Here is an 18,500-nt window from a genome sequence, read left to right on the forward strand (position 1 = left end):
AGTGTGTGTACTAGACACAAAACACACTGTCCTGCTGGAAAGCACTTAATGGCAATCCCAATATAGGGTAAGGGTGCATAGTGATGTGAAGTGTTGTGCTTAAGCTTATATCCTCTTCTAGCACTTCATAACAATAACATTGATAGTGAGGCTTAAGAACTGGGGGTTGGCAGAACAAATGTGTTCTGACCACGGAATAGGTGAGATGTCAAGGTCATTAATAGACATGCGGTGTGTACAGACCTGTGAGTAGGAACAGTGATGTGCTGCGAAAAATGAAGGTCAGTGAGTGCCTGATTAAAGGAGTATGCGGTAAGGTCTCTATTGTCACTAAACCAATCTGCAGACTTTGGGAGATGACGCGAAAGGGAGAGTCAAGATGGCCTTTCTAGATATAAATTAACAAGGGCACAGATGATCACATTAACCCTGGCAACCAGTACAAACTACTTAGTGCTCAAAGCTTCGTAGTGCATGGAGCTGGTTTATAGTCAAAGTTTCGAATACGTAGTTTCGAAATACAATACTTACAAAACAAAAGGATCGAGAAAAAAAATTGAATGCACGTTTTTTTGGGTTATTTTTTATTTTATTTTTTTGGGGTGGTGGGGTCCCCCACCAAACCCCAGTTTTTTGGGTATAACAAACCCAAAAAGAAGAAATACATTAAAAAAAAGCATTCAAACATTTTTTTTTTTGATCCTTTTGCCTTTTGTTTTAAAAGTATTGCATTTCGAAACTATTTATTCGAAACTTTCACTGGACACCCATGGAGCTATACCTGAATGCAGTGCAGCCAGTCTATGCCCGTGCCTTATACAGGAGGCTAAGCCTAGGTTGCTTGCTCATGCCAGAACAAACGAGTAGGTGGGATGGGATGGGTAGCTCTGAGAGCCCAATGTGTAGCAAAGATGTAGAAACAATAGCCCACTTCATCCTAACCTGTGAAGCCCTACAAAAATTAAGAAGTAGGTATTTGAAACCATTGTTCTTGCTATATAACATTATCACCGCTAGGGAAACTCTGAAATTTTGTAAAATGTCTAATGACTTAAATGTGGTTTACTTTGCAACCAAGTACATCCATAGGGCATGGCTGAGGAGGGAAAACCATTGTGTAGCGTTGTTCTGACTCCCATTGATAGGAGTCGGACAAGTGTTCTGTGATGTTCTTGTCTTGGGATAGTAAATATTATGTAGCATAGTATAGTGTTTTACTTTTTAGATTTGTTTATATTGTATTACATGGGTTGTATTATATGATGCACCTAAATGGCACTTAGCTGAATAAAGTTTGAAATATGATGATTAACCCAATATTTAAACTCCCCAAGTACCATCAAGTTTGAAAAGGGTTTAAGTATGGGAGTCAGAGTAGAAATCAGCTGAGTCTGAAAAAGAGTGTCCGGAGGTGTGATGGGTCACACATAATAGAAGGACACATAACTGGAGTTTTCTAACAAGTCGCTGTTTATTAAATAATATAGGGTGCGACAAATGCCTAACTTTCCCTAACCTAACAAGGAGTTTCCTACCTATCAAACTAAGATTAAAGAAAAATGACCTAATGTCTGAAAATTGTCTGTCCATCACACTAATACGCACAACAAAAATAATACAGGAATCATTTGGCTCATTTAACTTTACAACATAACATAAGAATTCAAATGTAAAAGAAAACAGGAATCCTTGTGACCAGGGTTGGATCCACTTACCCTGGATCAATTCAGGATGTTTCAAAAAACAAAGTTCAATTGCAGGAAAGTTATTTATACTAGCCAAGTCACACTCCAAGCAGAACACACAGTTCATTTCATCCAATGTGTCCTTCACTTGGCAAAGTGGCTATCTCAGTTCCAACAAAGGTTTCTCACTCTCAAGATAGTTGATAGTTTTTACAACTTTCCACTTGGCAAACCACAACGACTCGCTCTCCAAATATCAAGTCGAAAAGGACAATGTCAAAAGTTCCTTTCTTGAAAGACAAATCACTTTGTTTTTCAAGAAAGACAAAGCAGGTCCGATTGAACAGCGATTAGAGCACTCACTTTGAGATCTGTGAAGAGCCTGCTGACGCAGGTTCAAATCCCGACAGGGCCAAACTCAGCCTTTCATCCTTCCAAGTTCGATAAATGAGCATCACAAAGCGGGGGTAATAATAAGTAGCGCTCTGATTCCTGAGGTTCGTAGCGCTATATAAATGCTGAATAATAATAATAATAATAATAATAATAATAATAATAATAATAATTATTATTATCACATTGCACTTCTTCATAACCAACACCTTAGTCACTATGGTTCATTCAGTAAGTTTACAACCTTCCACTTGGCAAACAACAGCGACTCGCTCTCCAAATATCAAGTCGAAAAAGACAAAGTCAAAAGTTCCTTTCTTGAAAGACACATCACTTTGTATCACATTGCACTTCTTCTTCACAAGCAACACCTTAGTCAGGGTGGTTCATACATTAAGTTACACTTTCGTCAGAATAGTTATTCAACAGTTTCTCACAACACAGTAGTGGAATTGCCACTTCTTTTCCACCACAACCTTCCACCACATTTACAGTACTTCAAATTATCTTCTTCCTGATTCCCCCACCTGCAAGTACTAACCACTATTTGTCCCTTTCCTGGTGTACTAGCCTGCCAGGATAAAACTCCTACTACTACTGTAACGCTCACCTTGTATCCACAGGGACGCCTCTCGACTGGCCGGCATGCTCTTCGGGTCCCTTCCCCTTCCCTGGAGCTTGTGCTGTCGAGGATCGGCTCTAGAAGACAGGAGGTGAGACTTAACTGCTGTTGCTTCCCTGGCGATCCACCTCCCCGGTTCCCGTTCCCCTTGCGGTTCCCTGGGACGTCTCTCACCTTGATTTCAATAAGGATGCGTTCTCCATCCTGCTGCGCTGGGCAGGGGCGCGTCTTCAATGGCACCTTTCCACCGAGTTACTTCACTGGCGAGGGCCGGAGTCCAGACCGGCTGCGACTCCGTTTCTGCAGGTAAGTCTTTGAAGATGAAGATGAGAGCAATGTCTTTAGTGGTTTAAGCACCAATAACCTTGTCCCCTTTTCTTGCAGGTGTTGGAAGCTGAGGTGGGTGCTGAAGCTGGGTTCGAGAAGGTAAGATGAAATGCCAAGCGGCGCTGCGAGCGTCCTGCAAATGGCTAACCTGTGCTATTGTTTGTCTTGAAGGTCGGGAAGAATAGAAGATGAATGGTTCTTCAGAACCCAAAGAGGCGGAAAATGTCTTGGAGAAGATGGCCTTCCTGATGGACTGGTAAGAAGCTCATACGATGTCAGAGGTGGTGCCGGAGGAGGGTGGTAAGCGTTGGACGACTTTGGTTGCCGGAGGATGCCGCTGAACAGGTAAGGATGGCAATGCTTCTTGCCTCTTCTCACCTTTGCAGGCCAGGATGCTGAGCAGGACCCGGTGAACGTCACTCTGCTAGAGCAGAATAACGCGAAGCAGGTATCCCAGGTGCCTTCGGGGCGAGCCCCGCCCAGGATGCTAGACTGCCGAATGCAGTTCCCCAACATTCCTCATGGGGGCAGCCATGCTTGTCCATTGCCCATTGAAACCTTGCCCTAGCATGTGCCTCCGATGCCAACAGCGCCAGGACTGGCTCCAAGGGATCCGAGGGGGACCGAATAGAGTCTTTAGGGCCCCGTGAACACTCGGTGGGGATAAGGTCGTGACAACACTCCCCCCTAAGGCCCCTCTCAAAGTGGTTCTTTGGCCCGGTCCTGGTTTGGAAGGAAATGCTCGATGGAAACACTGAAGCAAACGTGGAGAATGGATGTACTCACTGGGTTCCCATGTTATGTCCTGTGGTCCGTACCCTTTCCAATCCACTAGGTAGTAGAGTTTAGTCCTCACATACTTAGAGTCCAAAATGTCCTTTACCTCGTATTCAGGTTCCCCCTGAACGATGACAGGTTTAGGTGGGGTAGTTGCTCGGGTACCCGGCTTGACTGGTTTCAAGAGAGATACATGGAATACTGGATGTATTCTCATGTGGGCTGGTAGTGTCAACTTCACAGCTGCTGTGTTAATTATGGCTTCCAATGGGTATGGTCCCAAGAACCGCAGGCAAAACGTTCGCGTTCCTTTTATTGGTATATGCTTGGAGGCTAGCCACACCATATCTCCCACCTGGTAGACAGGTGCCTCGGAGCGAAGCTGGTCCGCACACCTTTTCTGGCGAGCCTTAGCCTGTTGCAGGTGTTTTTGAGCTTTTGTGAAGGCCCGAGTGATGGTTGTGTGCAGGGTCTCGACAGCCGGCATTTCCAGGGTTGTGGGGACGTCTAATTCAGAAGTGCGTGGGTGTCTCCCATACACCGTAAAGAATGGCGTTTGTCCCGTACTACTATGTAGAGAATTATTATAGGCGTACTCAGCGACCCATAGAAGTTCTTTCCAATCCTCTTCTCCCCGGTGAAGCATGCAGCGTAAGTACTGCTCGAGAGTCTGATTCGTTCTCTCCGTTTGGCCGTCGGTCTGAGGGTGATGACTAGTGGACAGACGGATGTCTATCTGGGCCAATGAGCAGCATTTCTTCCAGAAGCTGGATACAAATTGGGTTCCACAGTCTGATATTAAGACTGAAGGGAATCCATGCAGGCACACTACGTGTTCAAGGAAGGTTTTGGCGAGGCTGGATGCAGTCGGCAGACCCTTGAATGGGAAGAAATGAGCCATTTTAGAAAATAGGTCCACGATTACCAGGATGGTATTGTATCCTTGACACGGAGGAAGATCGGTGATGAAATCTAACGATAATGTGTGCCATGGGGCTGGCGGGATGTCCAACGGCTGTAGGAGCCACCAGTAATTCCTTTTTACCTTGGCAGGTTTTGGCGATTCCCGGGTGACCTTCAATGAAGGAGTCATGGTATTCGGAGATTACCTGTTCCTGCAATTCCTTCACCGGTACGAATAGCCGGTATCAGTAATACGGCAATTGTTTCTTGATACAGTAGTGCTCCCCTCTGGAACCCCACTCTTGTAGTTGCTCCTGGGTTAAAACCTGCCGAACTTTGTATAGGAGCTCGTCCTGGGTCATGGTGGTTGTGATGCCTAAGATTCTATTCTCTGGAATGATGGCCACTGGATCCAGAGGCGTGTGCGCCATTTTGTCAGTGCCCATGTGGGAGAAGGCATCAGCTTTGCCGTTTTTAACCCCAGGTCGGTGCGTAAACACAAAGTCATACTCTGTGAAGAAAAGGGCCTAGCGCAGCTGTCGTGACGATTGAGCCTTCGCTCCCTTCAGATACTGGAGGTTTCGGTGGTCCGTAATCACAGTGACGGTGTGCCTGGCCCCCAGCAGGTAGTGTCGCCAGGCCTTGAAGGCAGCTTTAATGGCCAATAGCTCTTTGTCTGTAAGGGCGTAATTGAGTTCTGCTGGCGTGAATTTTCTTGACCAAAAGGCCACCGGATGTAGTTGGCCTGTTAGTGGGTCTTTTTGGGACAGAACCGCCCCCATTGCCAGACTGGACGCATCTGTTTCCACAACATAAGGAAGGTATGGACGTGGGTGTTGCAAGATGGGAGCGGTGGTGAACCTCGTCTTGAGTTCCTAGAAGGCCTTCTCAGCTTCCTCAGTCCAGTTAAACGTCTTGTTGCATTTTCTTAGCAAAGAAGTAATCAGGTGTACGACTTGGGAGAAATCCAGGGATAAATCGATGGTAGAAATTCGCAAACCCCAACATACTCAGGACTCCCTTGATTGAATTGGGTGCTGGCCAATTGAGGACAGTGTCCAACTTGTGAGCATCCATTCGTATGCCCTTGGGGGAGAGGAAAAAGCCCAGGAATTCCACCTCCGTAACATGGAACGAGCACTTTTCCAACTTGGCATAAAGATGATGTTCTTGGAGTTTGGTCAGGACTGCCCGTACATGTTCAATGTGCTCTTGTTCAGATGTTGAATATACCAGGATGTTGTCAATGTATACTAGAGCACAGACATCAATGAGTTCTCGAAGGACATTGTTCATGAAATACTTGAATGCCGTGGGGGCGTTGCATAGGCCGAACAGCATTACTTGGTATTCGAACAGGCCATACTTGGTACGAAATGCCGTCTTCCACTCATTTCCTTCTTTTATGCGCACCAGATGATAGGCCCCTCTAAGATCCAGCTTCGTATAGATCTGGGCTTCCTTAACCTGGTCCAGTAACTCCGGGATTAAAGGCAGAGGGTAGCGATTTTTGCATGAATGCACGATAGTCAATACACGTTCTCAAATCGCCTTCCTTTTTCGGTACGAAGAATAACGGCGCCGCGGCCGATGACTTGGATGGGCGGATGAAACCATTGGCCAGGTACTGCTTCAGGTACGTTTTCAGGTGTTGGTTTTCAGGCTCAGTGAGTGCGTAAATGCTCCCACATGGAATCTGGGCTCCAGGTATCAGATCGATTTGGCAGTCGTAGGGTCTGTGGGGGGGCAACGTATTTGCTTGCTCCTTTTGGAAAACATCTTGGAAGTCTTGGTAATGAATCGGCAGGGTAACGATCCCTCCGTGGGCATGGGCCATTCCCTCCTAAACTGGAAAACTTGCATGTTTTGCCTTCCGACCCATCGGGTAACAGGTGTGCGTGCAGCTATGGGCAAAAACCAATTTGCGAGCTCGCCAGTTGATTCGTAGGTTATGAGGCCTGCGGGCATGTTGGCGCATTACAAAAATTCAAATAAATAAAATAAATAAATAAATAAAATGAGCAACCAGACATGGCATCCCCAGGATCAGCCGAAATTGGGGGGCTTTAATTAGATCGAAGGCAATGATTTCACAGTGCCCATCTTCGCACAGAAGGGTGAGTTCAGTGGTGCTTTCCGACACAGGGCCTGAGGCAATCTCAGTACCATCAATGGTGGTTACAGTCTCTGCGGTTGGTTTAGGGCAAAGGACTAGCCCCATCTTTGCTGCAAGATCTTGATCTATGTAATTTCCCACCGCTCCGCTGTCGATGTAGGCCTCCAACGAGTGCATGTCGGAAGGCTGCTGATGGGGAATTAAGATCATGGGTAGTGCAAAATGGGAGGTCTGTAGCTGGACTTCTTCGCTCGACAATTGGACCCCTATAATTGCCGGGCTTGCTCGTTTCCCGATTCCTCATCAGGGGTTTCTTTATCCGTGGCTCCCACAATTCTTCTGGGTGGCTTGACTGGGCATTCCTTTAGGAAGTGACCTGCTTTTCCACAATACAAGCAAAACTCCAAAACTCCAACTCCCTCCTTTTATCTCGTTCAGCTTTGGTTAGAGGGGGCCTGACTCCTCCTATCTGCATAGGTTCGCTGGACCCGTCAGGTCCTTGCAGGGTTTGATCTTTGGATCGCAGGAATAGGGGGCGCGAATCCAGCTTCCCATGGTCGTTATTTCTGTCTTGCAGTCCGCGATCCAACTGTACCACCAAATTAATGAACTCAGCACAATCCCGGGGTGGGTCCACTCCTTGAGCCAAAACGTCTTTTAGCTCCCCTCGAAGACCCCGGTGAAACAATGTGGTCCGTGTGTCCTCTGGCCAGTCTGCCTCAACCACCAGTCTATTGAAAGTTGCGATGTAAGTCAGCAGATCCTGGCTCCCTTGACGAAGGGACAAGAGTTCATTATCTAGAGCCTGTCCATGGTGGCGTTGGGCGAAGAGTTTTTCCAGTTCCCGCTGAAACCTGTCAAAGTCTTGTAACAGAGGGTTGTTCCGACCAATGAACCGTACTGACCAATCTGCCGCACTCCCACTAAGGCAGAGGTCTTCAAACTGTGGGGCGCGCCCCGCAGGGGGGGTGTCAGAGCCCAGCAAGAAATGTTAAAAAAAAAAAAAAAGATTTTTTTTTTTTTTTTAGATTGGAGGAAATGGGAAGGGGCAGCTCACATGGTCAGACTGGACCATAAAACGGTCTTAGGCACCAATGAAAAAATGGCCAGCAGTTGAAAATGGATATTCAGTCCTTTAGTTACAGACTGTTTGAATAGTACCCAAGGGATGTTTTTTGTTCAAATGTAAACAAATTGTGATATTTAAAGAATATTTATTCAGCAACAATGGTCAAAACTACTAGCTGCATAGTGAAGTAACTACTAAAATTGTCCCACATTGGCCGAAAAGGTGGCCCATTTTGACTGGCCTACACTAGCATTTTGCATTTTTGGTATGGTCATCGCCCTATTGCCCTATAGGCCAGTCCAAGCCTGCCGGCTAATCCATAATGGGTGAGGGGGCGTCCACCCACTGGCCACCTCACCCATTATAGAGGAGCCGAGGAGCTAGCCCAGTGAAACACTGAGCACTCCCCCAGCTTCTTTTTCCAGCTGAGGGAGTGCTCCTGGGTTGGCTGAACTGTCAAAGGGAAACACTGTTTGCCTTTGACAGTTCATTTCCCCAGCCGCCCATGATCACTGAGCCATGCAACGCTGGGGGTGTTTTGCTTTTCCAGCCTCGCATAGCTCATTGGAAATGCTGGCTGGGGTACTGCATGTATGTATGTGCGAGGGGGTGCATCTTCGCACATACGGGCAGAGCAACCTGGAGCGGGCATTTTAGCAACCACGCGCAGGCCCCTGCAGAAGGTACGTTTATGGCGATTTATTTTTTATTTAAATGTGTACGGATGTATGTATGCTTGTGTTTTGGGACAGTGGTGAGAGCAGGATGGGTGGCAGCACTGGAATAGTGGTGGGAGTAGGGTGGGGAGAGCCCAGGATCTGTACTGGGAGTAGGGTGCGGTGACGGCACGCAAAAGTTCATAGCGATTTTTACATACTGTCCATCTGGCACTTTTGGGGGGCCCGGCCTGCCCAAACGTTGCTCAGGGGGGGGCCCAGGCCAAAAAAGTTTGAAGACCACTGCACTAAGGTAAGATAAAACGAAGGCCACACGTGATTGTTCCGTGGGGAACGCCCCACGCCTGCACAGAAAATGGAGGCAACACTGGTTCATGAAGGTAGCGTATCGTCGGGGGTCTCCCGAAAAATGTTCCGGAGGACCCAGAGGTATTGCCCCAGGGAGGTTGATCTGGACCGGATTGCTTGCTGAGGCTAATGTGGACTGACCAATTCCGGGCAGCGGGGCTTGTCCTGCTTGTGACTGGAGGAGTTGCCTCCTAAGGTCATCTGTCCTCTCCTTGGCCACAATTAGTTCCCTCCGCAAGGAATTAGTTTCCTGTCGCGCAGAGTGGACCTCCGCGCGCAACTGCCCAACAACTGAGCTAACTGGTCTGTTTCCGAAGTTTCCATATTAGGCACCCAGGTGGATAATTAAGTTGTGGGCTTCGTGTTCTGTAACGCTCCCCTTGTATCCACGGGGACGCCTCTGGACTGGCCGGGATGCTCTTCGGGTCCCTTCCCCTTCTCTGGAGTTCGTGCTGTCGAGGATCGGCTCTAGAAGACAGGAGGTGAGACTTAACTGCTGTTCCTTCCCTGGCGATCCACCTCCCGGGTTCCCGTTCCCCTTGCGGCTCCCCTGGGACGTCTCTCACCTTGATTTCTATAAGGATGCGCTCTCCATCCTGCCGCGCTGGGCAGGGGCACGTCGTCAATGGCACCGTTCCGCTGAGTTACTTCACTGGCGAGGGCCGGAGTCCAGACCGGCTGCGACTGCGCTTCTGCAGGTAAGTCTTTGAAGATGAAGATGAGAGCAATGTCTTTAGTGGTTTAAGCACCAATAACCTTGTCCCTTTTTCTTGCAGATGTTGGAAGCTGAGGTGGGTGCTGAAGCTGGGTTCGAGGAGGTAAGATGAAACGCCAAGCGGCGCTGCGAGCGTCCTTACAAATGGCTAACCTGTGCTATTGTTTGTCTTGCAAGTTGGGAAGAATAGAAGATGAATGGTTCTTCGGAACCCAAAGAGGCGGAAAATGTCTTGGAGAAGATGGCCATCCTGACGGACTGGTAAGAAGCTCACACAATGTCAGAGATGGTGCCGGAGGAGGGTGGTAAGCGTTGGACGACTTCGGTTGCCAGAGGATGCCGCTGAACAGGTAAGGATGGAAATGCTTCTTGCCTCTTCTCGCCTTTGCAGGCCAGGATGCTGAGCAGGACACAGTGAACGTCATGCTGCTAGAGCAGAATAACGCGAAGCGCGTGCCTCTAGTCGGGCGTGGTTTAAATAGCCAGCAGGTATCCAAGGTGCCTTCAGGGCGAGCCCTGCCCAGGATGCTAGACCGCCGAATGCAGTTCCCCAACATTCCTCATGGGGGCGGCCATGCTTGTCCATTGCCCATTGAAACCTCGTCCTAGCATGTGCCTCCAATGCCAACAGCGCCAGGACTGGCTCCAAGGGATCCGAGGGGCACCGAATAGAGTCTTTAGGGCCCTGTGAACACTCGGTGGGAATAAGGTCGTGACAACTACAACTTGCACTCTGTGGTGAGGCTTGTTCCCAACTTTCCACACTGCAATTTAGATAGGGAAAATGGAACCAACACCGCCTTAATAAGTCCTTGAACTTGCAACACACTTGACTTACAGCTTCTTTCACATAACGAGTCATGATTCTCACACTGGTCTGTTTGCCGTAGGCAATGCAGGTCAAAACTCTCTTCCCCTTGATCCTTTCTAAAAGGAGGGCTTTTCTCCTGCAGTCTCTGGTTTCCTTTCACCAAAGGATAATAATTCTCACATTGATCTGTTGGCCATAGGCAAGGCAGGTCACAACTCTCTCTCCCCCTTGATCTATTCTATAAGGATGGTTTTTCTCCTGCAGTCTCTGATCTACACAACCTACTGTCTCTGGGCACAGGGTATTTCACTCTCAAACTGCCACCTTCAAATGGCCTTGATTTCACTCTCAGCCCCCTTTGGCTTTGGCAATGTAAGTTAAAATGTCCACTTGCTGGGTTTCCCTCTGTGGAAAAGTTGTATCCACCTTGTTTTATTCTTGCCTTGTTGTGTATGGGGCAATGCGGGTCATGATAATGCCTTACTGGATATCACCCTTAAGAGAAATTGCTTTCAATGTTCTTAATTATTGCTCCATTTTGGCATTGGCAATACATGCTGCTATATTCTTCAGCTCGACCTCTACCTTTTGAGAGATTGCCTTCACTTCCCTTAATTATTGCCCCCTTTTTCCTTTGGCAATGCGGTTATAATATCCTTCTGCTCTAACTCTACCTTTTTGTAGAGATTGCCTTCACTTTGCTTTATTTTACAGGTTTGGTATTCAAAAAGTGCATTTCTACATAGCGGTCTATTTCGGATTGCCCTAGGGTCATCTATGTCAGGCCGACTCACTATTCGTTCTGGCTTCTCCTTTGGACATGCTGCTTCTGTTTCTGGGCTTGTGGTAGCATCTCTCGCGTTTGACAGCTCTGGCCCGCCTCCAGCTCACGCTGTCTATGTATGGAGCTCACACACTGCTCTACATGCGCTCTGATGAACTTGTTACCCCGGAGTGAGATGCAGAACCTGGAGAACGTCTCTCTACTTCAGGACAGCTGGCCGCCACACCGCTTCCTGCTGTGCATCCTCTGCATCCCCTGGGCACCACAATCTCCACCAGTTTATCTGTACGGCATCCTGCTATTGGAAAAGCATCCTTGTTGACCTCGGTTTTCTCCTGCTGCCTCAGTGGCTCCCTCTTCTTCTCCTTCTTCTGCTTCTTCTTAATGGACCAGACCTGAAACGTCCTTTTAAAAGGTCCCGCTCAGGTGTGGGTCATCATAACAACTAGACCGCACACTACAATTTACAACCTCTAGACCCCTTTTCCTCATTCCAGTACTAGGAGCATTGTGGAACTTGAAGTCCAAAATGTTTCTAGTTGTTTAAACCAATTTCAATCCACTTTGTTTAGGGGATTTATATGACGCATATTTAGGGGAAGGTTGTAAAGGAAGTATGGATTCTCCTTCGGGTTTATAACCTGAACACCAGGGATAATCATTACTACTTAAAATAGTAGCATTCATTCCCTGACCCTTATATACATAAGTTCCAAGTTTACAAAGAGGGTTCTTGTACTTGGTACCTTGGGTAAGTCTGGGAAGGGAGGTCCCATTGTGACAACATGCCATTAAATATTTGGGTGTTAGGGAACCCTCATCCCCAGAAGAGGTTAAATATTGTGCCTCAGCACATTCCCTTGGTAACCTTCTTCTCCCATGTGATCCTTCCCCCTGATAACACCCCCAGGCTTAGGATAAGGTAGCGTCTGCCTTCCCCGGTCCACATGAGAGGAGACTTTAGGCTGGGATTCAGTGATAACTCCACCGGATTCCTCAAAGAGGCCTTTACAGAATATAGAAAACTGCATGTGATACAGAGGTTAACCAATAGTTTAACCAGCAGAAGTTCTGATCCTTCTGGGGCTTTGATAGATAGCTCATGTATATTGAGGTTTTTATGAAAAATCACAGCCACCCCTCTTCCCTTACCAGCAAGCCTATTTTTTGTGAGCGCAGAATAACCGTCTGGAACAGCAAGTACCAGTTTAGGACCAGTGGTATCTGAAAGCCTTGTTACTGTGATGGCAAACATTTCTACATTATTTTCCAGTATGTACACTGATATTTCAATGTCAGGATTAGCTAATGACCATGTATTTATTAGTATGCATGTTATATTATAGCCAGTTACCATGGCATTGGGCTGTTTCGTTAGTAAATCAGGGATCTCCAAGATGCAATCCTTATATACAAAGCTGTCATTTGTATTCCAATCATCTACTGTAATAGACTCAACAGTAGGGAGGCTATAAAGTGAATTATGAGACCAAGTTGATGTGGGATCCGCATTTTGCCAGAACAAAATAGCAGGAGCAATCATTCCAAAAGCGTTCTGATCGATGCAAAAGGCAAGGAGGAGGTGTCATAGAAACATCATCACCCATAGCACAAGCAGGGACAGAATTATCAAACAGCAATAGTACAGAAAAAGGACCAGTAAAGCACTCAGAAGAAAGCGTTCAGAAGAAATAATGTCTTTGGAGGAGGAACACACAGGTTTGTCAGTAGCACCGCAAGATATAATTTGCAAGGGACAACCCTCAGCCTGGGCAACTACCGCTATATGACAGGCCACAGAAAACTTGTCTCAAAAAGAACAGCTGGTCAAGATCAGCAATGGTCTACTTTGCACAAACAATATCAGGTGCTGCTACATTTTGAAAAGCAGACGCCATATGGTCTGAAGTAAATACAACAGGGTACTCATGTAACACACCTAAATACTTAGCCTTAATCTCCTCGCAATGCTGCTTATGTCGCACCACTCAGCACTTTGAGTCACTTTCATACCCCATAATGAGAAAGTAATACAACAGTAAAGGATGGCAGGAACAATACGCTAGCAATACCTTAGACACTCCCAATAAGCAGCTAACGGAATGGAGAGGTTACTGCAGCCGGCCCGTCCCAGACACAAACCGGCAAAAACCGTCTTCAACGCGACTGGCGCTAATGCGCCTGATCAGGTATTTAAAATCACCCTGAAGCACACTGTGATTTGTAGTCCCACAAAGTATACTAGATGTTTTCTAAGCAATAAAGCAACTTCCTAACAGTAGATTTCCACTGAGCATACAACGATAAATCAGAGAGCAGAGCAAATCAAATCAAAGCAAGCAAAGCAAAGCACTGCAAATCAAATTTTGTAAACAAAAGGTAAAGGCTGTCTAGGTGTGCTTAAATACAGGCTTCACTGCGATGGTGCTCATGCGCCTGATCAGCTTACCTTGATGACATTGTAGTATACCATCTGAAATCGGCCATCCACAAGAGACACCTGTATCTGGTTGCCTACAGTCTCAGTAAGGTGGTGCTCAAGGCTAACCCATCCAAACATCCCTTTCCTCTGCCCTCACTCAAGTACCTAGGCTTCCAAGTCAGAATCTGGGTGGTTCAACTGCAGGAGGCAAAGGTGGAAAACCTCCAGAACATCCCGACTACCCATGCACTTTCCTTGTCTTAGTAAGGTATTATCGTTGTTTCTTTCCTAACAATTTGACCCTCATGGAATCGCTAACTGACCAACTGAAAGTGTCCAAATTCAATTGCATCCAATCGACGAGTGCACTGAGAAAGCCTGTAGGATGTTAAAGAGTTTTCTTTGTGATCCACCTTCTATTAATGACCAACTTTAACAATCTGTTTTTTCCTGCAAACAGATGGCCTCTGAGTAGGGCTTGGGGCAGTGTACTCTCAAGTCAAGGTTGTCGAAGAAAACCCAATTTGATTTTTATCAGCAGGAAGCTCCACCCCCACAAAATAACTATGGCATATTTGAAATACAGTATGCAGTCATTAGATAGGCCACAGATGCTCTCATGTACTTTCTGAGAGGATGCACATTTACATTTGCCACTGATCATGCCCTGCTTGCCTGGCTATCTAGTACCAAGGATACCAACTCCAGAAACAGAGTGGTTCCTGGCCTTTCAGCCCTACTCTTTCTGTTGTCCAGAGGGAGGTCAAGCTTCAAGTCAATGTGGAATATGTGAGTAGATACTTGATGCCGAAACCTTGGGGTGTCAGAAAAAAGAGGGGAATGTATGCCTAGCTCTGGGAACATCTATTGGGGTGACAAACAAGGGTGCAGTTGCCACTCGAACGAGTGGATGATGGGCCTGGGGGTGATATGGGGAGGAGCCTGTTGCCACCCCTACTTAGTCCCTGTCTCACAGCAGGGGACAGTCACATGATGCACTGTCTCTTTAAGAAAGGCATTGTCACTCTGCCATATCTGTTTTTCGAATGGCTACCAATTTCCTCCTCTTCTCACGCTATTCTAAACTCTCCTTTCTCCTTCTTCTGTTAGATTTGTCGGCTGCTTTCGACTCAGTCAACCACTCTATTCCACTCTCATCTCTGAAAAAGGAAGGCAATGATACCATGTTTTCCCTGTCCTGAAAGTAAGCATTCTGTACAGTCAGGGAGCTAATACAATTGCTGAGACTGTCCCTTTAAGGGAATGGAGCTGAGAGAAACAAGTAAAACATGCAACATACTAATCATTTTCTCTGTCACCGATAACGGTGCCCCACTCAGACATCAAAGGCACTTTGAAATTTTACAAACAACTGGAAACATTCCCAGTGCTGAATCAATAGCCGACACTTGGGAGGAATACTCAATCTGCCCTACTTGTTCATATAAAACACAGCCATCATGCTGTCAATTCTTATCAGTACTGATGAGTTCGAATGACAGGTAAAACCACTTTTACAGCCTTATATATAGCCAGGAGCTGCAGAAAACGTAAGAGGCAAACTCTCTCCTTTTGCGACAATTACAGGTGTATTTGAAGAAGGTTAGGAGTTACTCCCTAGTACATGAGGCACACAGAATCCTCCTTTTCATCATCACATAACAAAAAGGATGATCCTGAAATAGAGTGCCGACAAGAAGGTTCTGGTTGTTGTTCCACCATTCAAGATCTGACCTCAACTCTGTAAGGAATGAGGATCTTGTCTTCTTGCTTGCCAGACTTCTGGTTCCAAAATGAAGCAAGCTAAAGCTACAGGTGTCTCATCTTCAGCCGAGCAAATGGGACTGCTAGTATGCATGAGCCCATGAGGGCCACTAGGCGGTGAAACCACCATGTCATGTTAGATACAAACTCAGAAAGGGACAGATCGCTAATGTGATATCCTGGACACCCTCTCATGAGTGAAACACGTTCCTGATCTCTGAGTTCCATCGGAAGCCAATGAATTTAATGTCTTGAGCTGGTGAGAGGCAGGACTTTTTCTAGTTCACAGAAAGGCCTAATTTGAAAAGAAGATCTAGAAGGAGCTGAGAAGACCCCTGAGCAAGAAGGAGCAGGAGTTGTAAATGAGCAGTCATGGAATAATCAGCTCGGTGAAGACAGAGGGATGCATTGAGAATCAAAGGAAGTACTCAGTATTACAAATTACGCCCTCCTGAGAATCTCCAGGATTTCTTGCACACATACTGTTGTAATAGGAACGTGAAGATGGGTGTCCAGAGTGCATAACCAATCTCCACTGTGTCACGGGTAGCACAGAAATTGTTCTGAGCCTTGGAGACCGGTTAGTGCTGCCGACAGTTGACCCCTACTGGCTAATCACTGTCTTATACTATGGATGACTCCCTGAAAGTCGGCTATCTAAACTCCCTCAGGGACTTCCTCAGTAACCCTACACTAGCCAGTTGTTAGTGTGCTAAAGTGAGTTGGGACGGTGCCTCACAATTACCCTGCTGGATTTCGTGTTTCTCTAACATGCCCACTCCCACCTTTCTCCAGTCTACTCACAAAATGTTGCCCCTCCACTCTGCTCCTCCCACCAATCCGCTATGCCTTCAATGTTTCACACCTTTTAGGTTAGGGCTCCGCCCTTAGGTGTTAATACTTCTTACTCTACCTCCTACCTCCTAGTACTCCCTCCAAACCACTACTCATCCTTCCCTCCTCCATGCTACTACCCTCCTCGTCCCACTACTACTCTCCTCCTCCCACCTTAATTTCCTCCTTCCCTCATTACTACTCTCCACCTCCCACAACTAATCAAACACACTCCTTTTACCATGTACCATTCACTTCAAATGTACTTCGTACATTAGCCTCTATATTCACCAGAAAAAAAAACACCTTCTCAAATAATATCCTCCAGACAGTGCCGCTTCCTGCTACCTCCTGTTGGTCTCTTGGTCTGCCTATGTTTCCTTCTGTGGCCTTATCCAAACAACTCACAACTCCCACCTCCTGTTCCTATTTTATATTGCCTCTCCTTTCTAGGGATGGATCACATTTCTCTAACCTAGCCTTTCCTGCCTTCTCAGACTGGGACCTTTAAGCACAAGGCAAATGCATAAAACTGGCGCAAAGCCCACCAACTTCCTCTGCGTGTTCAAGCAGCAGAGTTTCCATCGAGGTCGGGATGGGCCAATGTCCATATTTGCCTGCTGGCACCATTATTCAGGACCCTTGCAGGTAAGTCTATGGGCCGGGAGCATCCCATCCCATATTAACTGTCTCTGGTGATCTACGGTTGAAACAGGACCTGCTCGTGTGCCGAAGTGAATCGCTGTTTGTTATGAGGTAGCTTAAGCTCTGTGGCTTCACGTCTTCCCGCTGTTGGAACAGGATTCTGGTTTTATGGTATCCTGGAGGGTTGATATTGCCTTTGGTTATCTCAGTCTTTGGTGCTTGACTGGGGTGGTCCAGGGTGCTTGCAGATCTCTTGTGTGCAGCAGATTCTCTTCTCTAAATGCTATCGAAAAATATATAAATACTGGATAAACATGCATGGGGTGAGATAAAGGGGTACTACAAATTTATTGAGAGGCCCAAAGGCAAGGGGTAAGGGTTGGGTCCCCCCCCCCCTCAGGGTTAGGACTACATCAGGATTACTTTGTGGCAGCCACTCCCACCCCTCTTGACAAGGCCAGGGTGATGTCCTTATCACACTTTGCATAGGGCAGTTTGAGCCTGTGCTAGTGTAAACATCTTGAATTATTCTTGTGGAAGAAAAAGATTGAGGTAAAAGCTATCAGAGCTTGTCCTCAGGCCAGCCATTGTTTTCTTCAGCACAGTAAAGAGTAAAGATAAAAATCTGCTTTCTCATTCCAGAGGAGAGACTTCCTCTATAGGTATGATCGGAAGAAGGTTGTTCACTTCTTGGAAAAGGGCTGTCAATCTAATCTGAAGGCGTGGGGGAGAAGGAGGAGTAGATTGAGGGATGACTACGCAGTAGGTGAAAGAAATCACAGACGAAACACAGGAATCCTCTGAAATGGTACACCAGTCGTCTCTGAATTCTGAAAACCTGCCCCTACCACGGAGGTGTGGATTTAGATTACAGATTCATTTCTTTTATGTTCTAGGCTGTTCATGCATTTGTCCGGTAGCGGATCTATCAGGCTGTCTATTCTTCCGTTTGTGGTATCCATGAGATCTTCCAAAACCCATTAGACCTAAAGTCAGAGCAAGACTGCCAGGATATTGGAAAATATTTCTGCAATGGCTTTATGAGCACAGGTTAGTAAATCATGCTATCAGTGGACTGGAGGCCTTTTGTGTGGGCTACCTGGATGACATTGCTGTCTTTAGTTCCACCTATAAAGAGCATTTGACACACTTGGATTAGGAGTTGCAGGCAATGAAAAGGGCCAACCTCACTATTAAGGTAAACAAGTGCGCGATAACACATGGGAGGGTTACCTACCTTGGCCATGAGGTAGGATGGGGTCAAACCCAACCTCTCCCTAGTAAAATACAAGCTGTATAGGACTGGGATACTCCCTCTACTCAAACCCCAGTGAGAGCTTTTATGGGCCTCACTGGGTACTACCGAAACTTCATGGTAGACTATGGCACCATCACTGCCCCTCTGACAGCTATGACATCACCCAAGATGCCTATGAAGGTCAATTGCAGTGAAGACTGTCAAAGGGCCTTTGATGGGTTAAAAGGAAGTCTGTGCAAGTCACCTGTCTTCTGTGCCCCTTACTACAGAAAACTCTTTATTGTGCAAACTGATGCCTGTGACACTGGAACTGGAGCTGTCTTGTCTCAGTTAGATGACAAATGGAGACA

The 18,500-nt window shown here is 46.7% G+C and overlaps 1 protein-coding gene across 2 annotated transcripts in view; it reads right to left on the reverse strand.

Moving 5' to 3' along the window:
• Positions 1–18,500, reverse strand: part of SGSM1 (small G protein signaling modulator 1) — a 1,887,833-nt gene that overhangs the window by 455,640 nt on the left and 1,413,693 nt on the right. The window lies entirely within an intron of this gene.

This window comes from Ambystoma mexicanum, chromosome 10 (genome assembly GCF_040938575.1).
Source record: "Ambystoma mexicanum isolate Mex_15411 chromosome 10, UKY_AmexF1_1, whole genome shotgun sequence".
In the NCBI taxonomy this organism is placed as follows: domain Eukaryota; kingdom Metazoa; phylum Chordata; class Amphibia; order Caudata; family Ambystomatidae; genus Ambystoma; species Ambystoma mexicanum.